Below are 12,014 nucleotides of genomic sequence, written 5' to 3'. Positions count from 1 at the left end.
AGCCATTGCAGGGAGCAGGGGCGGAGTCAGCGATCATGGGCAGCTGGGGGTCCCCTGCCCAGGCCTAACATCTTGGCCAGAGGTATTAGGTCTGGGTAGGGGCAGAGCTGGGGAAGGTGGGAGCTGGGGGTCCTCTGCCCAGGCCTAATGCCTTGGTCAGAGGCATTAGGCCTGGGCAGGTGTGGAGCCGGCAATCGCGGGGAGTAAGGGTGGGGTCAGCGATCATGGGAAGCTGGGGGTCCCCTCCCAGGCATTAGGCCTAGGCAGGGCAGAGCGGGAGATCGCAGGAGCCTGGGGGTCCCCTGCCCAGGCCTAATGCCTTGGCCAGAGGTGTTAGGCCGGGGCAGGGGCAGAGCCAGCCATCACGACCAGGGGCAGATTCGGCGATCATAGGGAGCTGGGGGTCCCCAGCCCAGGCCTAACACCTTGGCCAGAGGCATTAGGCCGGGGCAGGGGCAGAACCAGCCATCGCTGGGAGCAGGGGCAGAGTCAGCAATGGGGGGAGCTGGGGGTCCCCTACCCAGGCCTATCATCTCGGTCGGAGGCATTAGGCCTGGGCAGGGGCGGAGCCAGCAATCATGAGCAGGGGCGGAGTTGGTAATCATAGTGAGCTGGGGGTCCCCTGCCCAGGCCTAACTCCTTGGCCAGAGGTGTTAGGTCTGGGCAGGGGCACTGCCAGTGATCACAAGTAGCAGGGGGGAGCCGGCCAAGGTGGGAGCTTGGGGTCCCCTGCCCAGGCCTATTGCCACGACCAGAGGCATTAGGCCTGGGCAGGGGACTCCCAGCCCCCCGCGATCTCCCGCTCTGCCCCTGCCCAGGCCTTAGGTCCTGTCCAGCAATTGGGGGTAGCAGGGGCAGAGCCCGCGTTGGTGGGAGCTGGGGTCCCTGCCCAGGCCTAAGGCCTTGGCCAGAGGTATTAGGCCTGTGCAGGGGCGGAGCCAGCAATTGTGGGGAGCAGGGAGGGAGCTGGCAATGGCAGGGAGAGGGGCAGAGCCAGTGATCATGGGGAGCAGGGGCTGAGCCAACAATTGAGGGAGCTGGAGGTTCCCTGCCCAGGTCGAATGACTAGGCCAAAGGCATTAGGCCTGGGCAGGGGCCAAGCTGGCAATTGGTGTGAACTACAGAGGAAACACCTTTCTGACCACTCATTGGCTTAGCTCCCTGTGTGCCACTGGTAATATTCTTAGTAACTTGGGTAATAAGAGTCCAAATAGGTGATCTAGGATTTTTCACCACACTCCTGGAGAAAAAAAGGAAGGTCCGCTGCTGGAAGGTTAAGAAATGTCATATCCTGTCCTAGCTGGTTTTGCTCAGTGGATAATGCCTCGGCCTGCCCACTGCTGGGTCTGGGTTCAATTCTGATTAAGAGCATGTACCTAGGTTGCAGGCTCCTCCCTGGCTGGGGCCCAGGTCAGGGCCCATGCAGGAGGCAACCAATCAAAGTGTTCCTCTCACTTTGATGTTTCTCTCTCTCTTTCACTTTCTCTTCCACATTCTCTAAAAATCAATGGAAACATACCCTTAGGTGAGGATAAAAAATATAATAAAGAAATGTCATATCCTATGAAGGACACATCTTGAAAATGCCTAAAGAAAGTTGTCATTTTTTCATGGTAAAGGGACTGGAGTCCGTGTTGATGAAAACACCTTGGTGGCTGCGGTGACTGGCAGTGGCTGCAGCAGCGGGGTGATGGGGCTGGTGCCTTCCCCTGACCAGCCCAGTCGCCTCCCAAAAAGGGAGGCCAGACTGTGGCTTAGGCCTGCTCTCCAAGGGGAGCAGGGAGCAGGGAGTAGGACATCCCCTGAGGGCTCCCAGTATGTGATAGGGGGCAAGCTGGGCTGAGGGACCCCCCCTCCAGTGCACAAATTTTTGTGCACCGGGACTCTAGTGGTAATATAATAGTTAAGAGGTCTGAGTATTTTTTAAATACATTTTTATTGATTTTTACAGAGATGAAGGGAGAGGGATAGAGTTAGAAACATCGCTGAGAGAGAATCATCAATCAGCTGCCTCCCGCATATACCCTAGTGGGAATTTTCCCGCAACCAAGGTACATGTTCTTGACCAGAACCGAACCTGGGACCCTTCAGTCCGCAGGCCGATACTCCATCCACTGAGCCAAACCGGCTAGGGCAAGGTCTGAGTATTTTAAGTCTCTCTGTTGTCAATAACTATATTTAAGTAAATCAACCTGAAATTTTGTGTACTTGTCTATAAAATTAAAGGAGTAATGATACCTTTATTATTTCTTTTAGCTTTAAGATTGTTTCAGTGTGTACACTGTAGTTTTGATATTCCAATAGTCCTTCAACTGTAGAGTCATTTTCTCCTGATTAGTATCAAGGACTTTAAAAACCAGAGAAAGAACCACCAAGATCACAGCATAAAGTTCAGACCTGTGCGTGCTGCCTCCCACAACAACATCGAGACTACCAACAATAAAACAAACAGTTATCATTCAGAACCATGGGAAAGCTGGTCCAGTGGAAGCTCTACAACTGGAAGGAAAGAAAGAAGAGCATTGAGACTGAATAGGTTGTGCAGAGGCTCCAAGAACGGAGGTACGGAGTCATGCGCCAGGCGGGCTGCAACTGGATGCGTTTTTTTTTCAATCGGAAAGGGCTGCAGACTCTGGAGTCCACTGAGCTTGTTTGGGGCAGAATTCTGAGGTCCCAGACCCCTACAGGGAGAGGTGGGACGGCCTTGCAATGAGCCGGAGAGTGAGAGTGGTTGTCTCATGGAGCTGCTCGCCAGCACTCTGGGACGCAAGATGCGGAGTCACGGAGAGGCGAGGAGTTGCGGAGCCGCCATTGCCCCTTGTTCTGCCTTGGTGATTCCCTGGGGACCCCGCCCTACTCAATTTACATCCCCGCCCAAGCTGTGCTAGTGGCACAAAGAGAACCACCGGCACTTTTGCAGCCCAGCCCAGCAGAATGCAGATTTCAACTCCTCACATACATAAGGGACAAACTCAAGAAGCAGAATCAGGTTCGGAGGAAGCCGGAGCTGGAATCGGCTGGGCCAGCGACGTGGAACCGCTGTACCAGCAAATGCACAGGCAGGTCCACCAGATCCAGTCTCACATGGGACGCTGGGAGATGGCAGACAGGCAGCCTGTGCACTTGGTAGAAAACGAAATCCAAGCAAGCATACCGGATATTCAGCCACCAGGAGCGCCTGGAGATTTTGTCCAGCAAGGAGCTGCCCAACAAAAGACAGAATGCCAAACTTTGTGTTGCTGAGATGGCCCCTGTGAGGCTGAGACGTCCCCCATAAGGCCGAGACGTCCCCGTGAGGCCAAGGCGGCCCCCGTGGGACTGGGACAGCCCCTGAGAGGCTGGGACGGCCCCGTGAGGCTGAGGTAGCCCCGGTGAGGCTGGATGGCCCCAGTGGGGATGGGACGGCCCCGGTGGGGTTGAGATGGCCTCGGTGAGGTTGAAACAGCCCCGGTGAGGTTGAAATAGGCCCCGGTGAGGTTGAAACGGGCCGGTGAGGCTGAAACCGCCCCGGTGAGGCTGAGACGGTCCCAGTGAAGTTGAGATGGCCCCAGTGAGGTTGAGACGGCCCCGGTGAGGTGGCGACGGCCCCAGTGAGGTGGCGACGGCCCAGGTGAGGTTGCAACTGCCTCGGTGAGGTTGAATCGGCCCCAATGAAGTCGAGACGGCAAGAGTGAGATCGAGACAGCCCCCGGTGAGGTCGAGATGGCCCCGGTGAGGTCAAAATGGCCCCAGTGATGTAGAAACGGCCCTGGTGAGGTTGAGTCGGCCCATGTGAAGTTAAGACGGCCCCTGTGAGGCTGAGATGGCCCCAGTGAGGCTGGGACGGCTGAGGTGAGGTTGAGACAGCCCCTGTGAGGCTGAGACGGCCCCAGTGAAGTCGAGATGGCACCAGTGAAGTCGAAATGGCCCCAGTGAGGTAGAAATGGCCCCAGTGAGATTGAAACGGCCAAAGTGAGGTTGAAACAGCTCTGGTGAGGCTGAGATGGCCCCTGTGAGGCTGAGAAAAATACCACATGAACTCACTCATTTATGGATAATAAGGACCATTATAGACTGATGAACAAAAATGGATACAGAGGCAGAGCAGCATTGAGCAGAATGCCAAACTATAGTGGGAACCCTGGGGAGGGTTGTTGGGGGGGGGGGTAGGAGATCAACCGAAGGACTTATATGCATGCATATGAGAATAACTAATGAACGCAAGACACTGGGGGTGGGGGAAGCCGAGGGAATGTCAAGGGTGTGGGGAAGGAGACATGTGTAATACTCTTTGTAATACTTTAAGAAATAAAAATAAAATATCTGGTTCTCTTATCAAAAAATTAAAATTAAAATTAAAAATAAAAACTAGCACATGTTTTTGTTCATTAGAACAGGAAAGGTAAGGGTATTCCTAAGTCTAACCACTCAGAACCTCAGAACTATCTCTCTTTCAGCAGCCAACACCTGCTTAGGCCATTGCCAGCATGCTCTTTGCTGCCCACATTCTGCCTGTGGGTCCCACCTGGGTGAGAGCCATTAGGACAGAAGATTTGCACTCCCTGCCAGTTGCACTTCGGTCCTGAGCTCTAACAGCTCTGTGATATTGGCCAAGTTACTTAACCTCTCCAAAGCTGTTTCCTTACCTGCAAAGTGGGGATAACATTTATTGGGTTGTTACATAAATAAAATGTGGTCAGTCCCACATGTGCATAGTGTGGTGCCTGTGTCAAGGTAAGCACTCAGTAAATGGCAGGAATTTTTTTTTTTTTACCACCCTACAGCCTCCATATAATTCAGTACCTAACTGAAGGAACTAGTAGTCACAGTATTGCCACAGCATCTGGTCCTCTCTTCTGGACTTATTTTTCCCCACATTATATAAACCAGCTAGTTTATTATTTTATAGTAAGAAGTATAACTTTTACCATTCAGACTGAAATACCTATGCCAGCATGGGACAATAATTTAAGGAAACAGGAGGCATAATCAATTAACCATAGGTATCTCTTTCACAAAAAATAAACTGGTAGTGGTTGCCCTGAGGACAACTGGGTGGTTTGGAATCAGAGACTGGAGATTGACTTTTCACTGTATACTATTTTACCTTTTAAATTTTGAACATAAAAAATATTTTTGGCGTGATAATTTTTGAAAACTTGTAAGACAGAATTTTTATTTTTTAAAATATATTTTTATTGATTTCAGAGGGGAAGGGAGAGGGAGACAGAAACATCAATGATAGAAATCATGGATCAGCTACCTTCCGCATGCCCCTTACTGGGGATTGAGCCCACAACCTGGGCATGTGCCCTGAGGGGATATCGAACAGTGAATTTCTAGTTCATGGGTCAATGCTCAACCACTGAGCCATGCCAGTGGGGACAGAATTTGTATATTTTTTAGTACATTTTTATTGATTTTATTGATTTCAGAGAGGAACGGAGAGGGAGAGAGAGATAGAAACATCAATGATGAGAGAAAATCATTGATTGGCTGCCTCCTGCACGCCCCACACTGGGGATCAAGCCCACAACCCGGGCATGTGCCCTGATTGGGAATCAAAATGTGATCTCCTGGCTCCTAGTGATCTCCTGGCTCCTAGGTCGATGCTCAACCACTGAGCCATGGTGGCCAGGCCAGAATTTGTATTTTTAAAAAGTTATGTCTCAGCATAGAGAATAGTTAATAATATTGTAATAAGGATGGTGTCAGATGGGTACTAGACTTATTGGGATGATCACTTTTTAAGGTATATAAATGCCTAATCACTATGTTGTACACCTGAAGCTAATATATTGTATGTCAAAAAATTTTTTAAGTATATGGTTTGGTTTAGGAGGAGTATGGGGTTTATAATTCATGACTTTTTCAGTCCTATGTTGGCTTTAGCTGATCACCACTTCATTTACATGAGTATATTATAACTAAGTGAGTTTTGTTCAATCAACCTTCTTGTCACATGAGCAAACAGAGGTTCATAATGATATAATTTGGATGATTGTAATGTACAAATACAGTCTTAGTTTGGAATAATGAAAACACCACAGTCACACAACTGAATGTCCTTAATGTCATTAAACTCTAGTTTTAAATGGATAAAATGAAACTCTATACCCATTAAACAACTCCTTTTTTTGTGGCATAGAATAACAGTTTTGCAAGGTTAGAAATTTCCCGAGATCTGATTCACATAAATGTGAATGTATTTCACACTATTTAACTGTACACTTTAAAAAAATGATAAGGACAGCATAGTTCATGTTTTTTAAAACCTTTTATTATTTTAAAAATTTTTTTATTGATTTCAGAGAGGGAGAGAGCGATAGAAACATCAATCATGAGAGAGAATCATTGATTGGCTGCTTCCCACATGTTCCCCACCAGGGATCAAGCCATAAAAAATGATAAATTGTATGTTATGTATGTTTTACCACCATTTGTAAAAAGTTCTTTGTGATCTATAGAGACTGAAAGTAGATTAATAGTTTTCAAGGCCTGGGACAGCGAGGGAGTGAGGGGCAGTGAACTGCTAGTGGATATTGGGTTTATTTAGGGGTGATGAAAATTTCTAAAATTGGATTGTGGTATGGTTGAACAACTCTAAATATACTAAAAAACCATTGAATTACAAACTTTAAATGGGTAAACTATCGTATGTCATTTAGACCTAAAAGTTTTTTAAGAAACCAACAAGTTATGCCTCCCCTATGAGCTCCCTTCTGTGCTGTCTCATCCATGCACCCCACAACTTGGTGCCATGAGAGGACAGAAGAGAAGGGAAATCTATTTGGTTCAGGATTATTCAGATTTTGACTGGTTTCAGCACAAGGGAACCAAAGGAATTCCTATTGTAGATTTGGCATAGGGCTTTATCTCCAACTCTCATCTACTGCCCAGGGAGGGAAAGGCACCAATTAAAAGAACAGGGCAAATGCAGTGTGAGTGGGTATTAGTTCAAATAACCCATGCTGACCCAGCCTTCAAAACTGTTTTTCAAAATATTTTGAAAAATGAAGACCTGGAAAAAAAACTGCATCCTTGTGAAAATTGACTGGCTTAGGAGAAACCAAGATGGCGGCATAGGTAAACACCTGAAATTGCTGCCTCTCACAACCACTACAAAAATACAACGAAAAGACAAAACGGAAATCATCCAGAACCACAGGAAGGCTGGCTGAGTGGAAATTCTACAACTAGAGAGAAAGAGAAAAGCACACTGAGACTCAGAGGAGGAGCGGAAGTAAAGTGCAGAGGTACGGAGGCGCACGCAGAAAGGTCTGGCAACTGAGGACGTGGTTGTCTTTTTCAATCAGGAGGCAGACACAAGCTCCCAACTGCTCTGAACTCCAGTTCCGGGTGAGTCTCTTGGAACCCAGACTCATACGGGGAGAAACTGGACTGTCTGGCATTGGTCAGAACTCGAGGGCGGATTTCTCTCAGAGGTGCTTGCAGTGATTACCGGGACACTGAGATGCTGGGACTATTAGGGTAGGAATGAGGAGCAGCCATACCTGTTTCCTCCACCCTGTTGAATCCCTGAGACTCCGCCACACCCAAGCTGAGTGCAGAGCCTTTTGCATATGAAAGGCCTGGCCCTTTGCAATCTGAAAATTACCTAACAAACTTCAGCTGGGTCAGAGACTCCCAGAACTTCCAAAAGAAGGCCCAAGGCCCCACAGCTGCTTGCATTGCTTCACAGCTGGGCCTCATCTAGGCACCTCCAAACCCCAAACAAGGAAGAGGATTCTGCATATTTCTCCGTAGCTCCAGCTGGGTACCTCAGGCAGAGGCTAAATTAGCACCTCCTTAGAGATCCAAGAGCCAGTGTACCCAGTGGTCAGAGTGGGACCATCCAGATTACAACTCCTCAGATCCAAAAGGGACACACTCAGGGCAGTCTCAGTGAGCACCAAAGCCCCACTGAAGCAAGTCTTGGCCCAGAAGGGTGTCTACAGCACAGAAGTTCTCCCACTGCAGACACAGCTGATTCTCACAGCCAATTGGCCTGGAGGTCAATTCCTCCCAGTGATAGCTACAACAATCAAGGCTTAATTACAACAAGACTGTGCACAAAGCCCACAAAGGGGTGCACCAAGAGTGTCCACCTCAGGTAATTGGGGAGGCTGAGCCACTGGGCCCTATAGGACACCTAGCACACAAAGCCATTCTATCAACACAGGGAAGCAGCCAAAATGTGGAGAATAAGAAACAGGTCACAAAGACAGAAATGGAGGAAAGCAAACTGCAGGATATAGAGTTCAAAACCACACTTATAAGGTTTTTCAAGAATTTTCTAGAAACCACTGATAAACTTAGTGAGACTCTCAAGAAATCTAGTGAGACCCTCGAGGATATGAAAAAGGACCAACTAGAAATTAAGCATACACTGACTGAAATAAAGAATATTATACAGAGTTCCAACAGCAGACGAGAGGATCGCAAGAATCAAGTCAAAGATTTGAAATGCGAAGAAGCAAAAAACACCCAACCAGAAGAGCAAAAAGAAAAAAGAATCCAAAAATATGAAGATAGTGTAAGGAGCCCCTGGGACAACTTCAAGTGTACCAACATCCAAATTATGGGGGTGCCAGAAGAAGAAAGAGAGCAAAATATTGAAAACCTATTTGAAGAAATAATGACAGAAAACTTCCTCTACCTGGTGAAAGAAATAGACTTACAAGTCCAGGAAGTGCAGAGAACCCCAAACAAGAAGAATCTAAAGAGGGCCACACCAAGACACATCATAATTAAAATTCCAAGAGCAAAAGACAAAGAGAGAATCTTAAAAGCAGCAAGAGAAAAAATGTCAGTTATCTACAAGGGAGTACCCATACGACTGTCAGCTGATTTCTCAACAGAAACTATGCAGGCCAGAAGGGAGTGGCAAGAAATATTCAAAGTGATGAATAGCAAGAGCCTACAACCAAGATTACTTTACCCAGCAAAACTATCATTCAGAATTGAAGGTCGGATAAAGAGCTTCATAGATAAGAAAAAGCTAAAGGAGTTCATCACCACCAAACCAGTATTATATGAAATGCTAAAAGGTGTCCTTTAGGAAGAGGAAGAATGTTTGGGACCGTCATGCTGCTGGCAAAGTCTAAGCTGACCAGAGGAGATGGCAAAGCCCTGGACTCTACCCTATGTCGATCCTGGAAGGTTTTAAGGTCAAAGCTCAGGAAAGGTTTAAGGCTTAATTAGAGTTTGCAGCAAAGTGGAATTAGACAAGGCTTGACCGAGGCACGACCTCGGTGGCTAAAAGTGCAGTTACTAAAACATAACCTGATTGTCATAGTAACTGTAACCTGATTGTCATAGTAACTGTCAAGTATAGATGGATCTAGACAAAGCTTGCCTAGTCTTGCCCAGCCTGTAACGATCTGTTACTTTCCTATGACAGGCCAAGCCCTAGCAGTGATCTATGAAGCATGACCAGTCACAGCTAAGATATAAAGCAGTGTGTGTAAAGAATAAAGTTGCTGGTGCTGGTGCCTTGTGCCAGTCCTCCCAACCCCATCTCTTGGTCTTTCATCCCACTCCGCCTCTACCCATCGGACCCTCTCCAAGGTGCGGGTCACCGCAGATTGGCGCCCGAACAGGGACTTGAATGTGGGCCTCGTGAGGACCCCAGAGTTGCCGGCGAAGTCAGAAGTCTCAGTGTTAAGTGAGTTTTCCTGGGGAAATTTGGTTCTTATTAATTGGGAGTAAAACATGGGGCAATTAGAGACCAAAGAGTGCTCTCTGTATGCGCAGATATTAAAGAACATGCTGCAGGCAAGAGGGGCTCATGTAACAACTTCACAGCTAGAGCGTTTTTTAGATTTTGTGCAGGAAGTCTGCCCGTCGTTCCCTGAGAAAGGGACGGTAAATATAGGAGTTTGGCAGAAGGTCGGACAAAGATTACGTGATTTTCATTCTGCAACTCCCACTCAAACACCGGTTAATGCATTTTTCTTATGGAATTTAATATGGGATTGTTTAAATCCCAGGCATGACCATAATCAACCATCTCTTAAGCCAGAAAAGAAGAAGAGAAATATTAAAAATTGCATAAGGAAGGAAGCACCTGCTCTTAATAATCTAGTAAATACTAGCTGTAAAGGATTGAAGTTTCTAAGAATAAAGAATTATAAGAAAAAGAAGAGAAATATTAAAAAGAAATTAATCAAATAGTACAGGCCAGTAAGCCAAATGTAATAATTAATATCTCTTAATAATTATAAAAATATATAATCTTTAAATCATATATACACATATATATTTAATAGTCTTTCAAGTTAAATTTCAAAACTATAACCAAGAAATGACTTTGGGACATTTCATGGGCCCTGAAATGTTTTCAAAAGTCTATTCTCTTAAAAAATTTCTTAATAAAGCCAATTTAATATACTTAAAATCACATAAAAAGCTTTATTAAATAAAAAATTAATATATATTTTAAGTTTTTGCCTCTAAGAAAGGGCAAAACAAGTTATTTTATTTAAAATTTCTTAAAATATAACAATAAATTTTAAGATATAATTTAAAATAACAAGAGCTCCTTGATACTACATTTTAAATTAGGCTAGAGATAGGCAGTATTTACACCTCGTAAATCAGACATAAAACTTTACTAAATTTACTAACTTTATTAATAAAGATACCTACCATAAAAAGCCAATATCTTTATAAGCAATTAAATCCTAGTAAAATAAATTCTTCACTCATATTACTAGAATCCCCTATAATCCCCAAGAACAAAGCATAGTTAAAAGAAAAAAAAACAAAAAACAAAGAAGGGGGAGCTAGGGGGTCCGTACTCTCCTCACCAAATATTACAACATTCACTATTTACTTTAAATTTTTTAAATCTGGACGCGCAGGGTTTGTCTGCTGCAGATCGACAATAGACCATGGGAGCCCATCGGGCTGCCTTAGTAAAATAGAAAGATCCTAACAGTATAGAGTTGCTAACTTGGGGAAGAGGGTATACTTGTGCTTAAGTTCCAGATGCAGACCCCAGTGACCGAGTTTGCAATCGGATCTCTGAGGAAGAGGCAGAACACGCTCCAGTGGAGGCGTCCTTGGCAGACCCTTCAGACGGAGATGGCCCCTCGTCACCTGGGGCTCTTTGAAGAGGCTGGATGCGGAAGCTCAAAGCATTCACTTGGAACTCTTCCTAGGGATTAATTTTGGCTTTGATCACCTTGACTGGAGTTTTGCCAGTGACTTTGGCTGAGGTTCACTGGACTCATATGATTGATCCACCAACCTGCACTCTACAGACTTGGACTAATCCTGATCCTCCTTTAACTACCAACAACTTAGACTATACTCAAGGGACTTGGGCGAGGCCTAATGGACATTTGAGGGACTCTCATTTTCAAGCATTGTTTAACCAGACCCTCACCTTGAATGTACCTACTGTTCCTCTGTATATTCCTTAATAGCTTTTATTATGTCTACTATGGTAATTATTTCTTCTGCTATAACATCAGAATTTGCTTTAAAAAACCTCTATCCTTACAGCCCAACAAGTAGATAGTAGGTTACACAACCTGACCTCTAACTAGGAAATGGGGCAAGTTTATATTAGTAGCTAAAGCAACGGGGAAAAATTAATTAATGAATACCTTAGTAACGGGACATTATTGATTAATTATAGTTTTATATAATTTACTTGTGTTTTAGTAACTGCACTTAGTAACAATAATTGATTATATAACTTTAAAATTACATGAGAAAATTATGACTATATCTAATTCTAAGTCTCCTTTGCTTCCACCCTCAGAGGTGGCCAAGCAAATCTTTGACACCCTCGAAGGGTGGTTTTCTCATTTTCATGGTTTGTCTATACTATGGAGTGCTGCAATGACAATTGGCATGATATTAATTATTCTTTGTTTCTTGCCAGTCGGCATCCGAATCCTCGGAGCCAACTTACGAGCTATCCAGACCTCCATCGATGAGCTTTGACTAAAAAACAAAGAAGGAGGAGATGTTGGGGACCGTCATGCTGCTGGCAAAGTCTAAGCTGACCAGAGGAGATGGCA

This window comes from Myotis daubentonii, chromosome 1 (genome assembly GCF_963259705.1).
Source record: "Myotis daubentonii chromosome 1, mMyoDau2.1, whole genome shotgun sequence".
In the NCBI taxonomy this organism is placed as follows: domain Eukaryota; kingdom Metazoa; phylum Chordata; class Mammalia; order Chiroptera; family Vespertilionidae; genus Myotis; species Myotis daubentonii.
The sequence above is the reverse complement of the archived record's forward strand: the minus strand, read 5'-3'. Positions refer to the sequence as shown.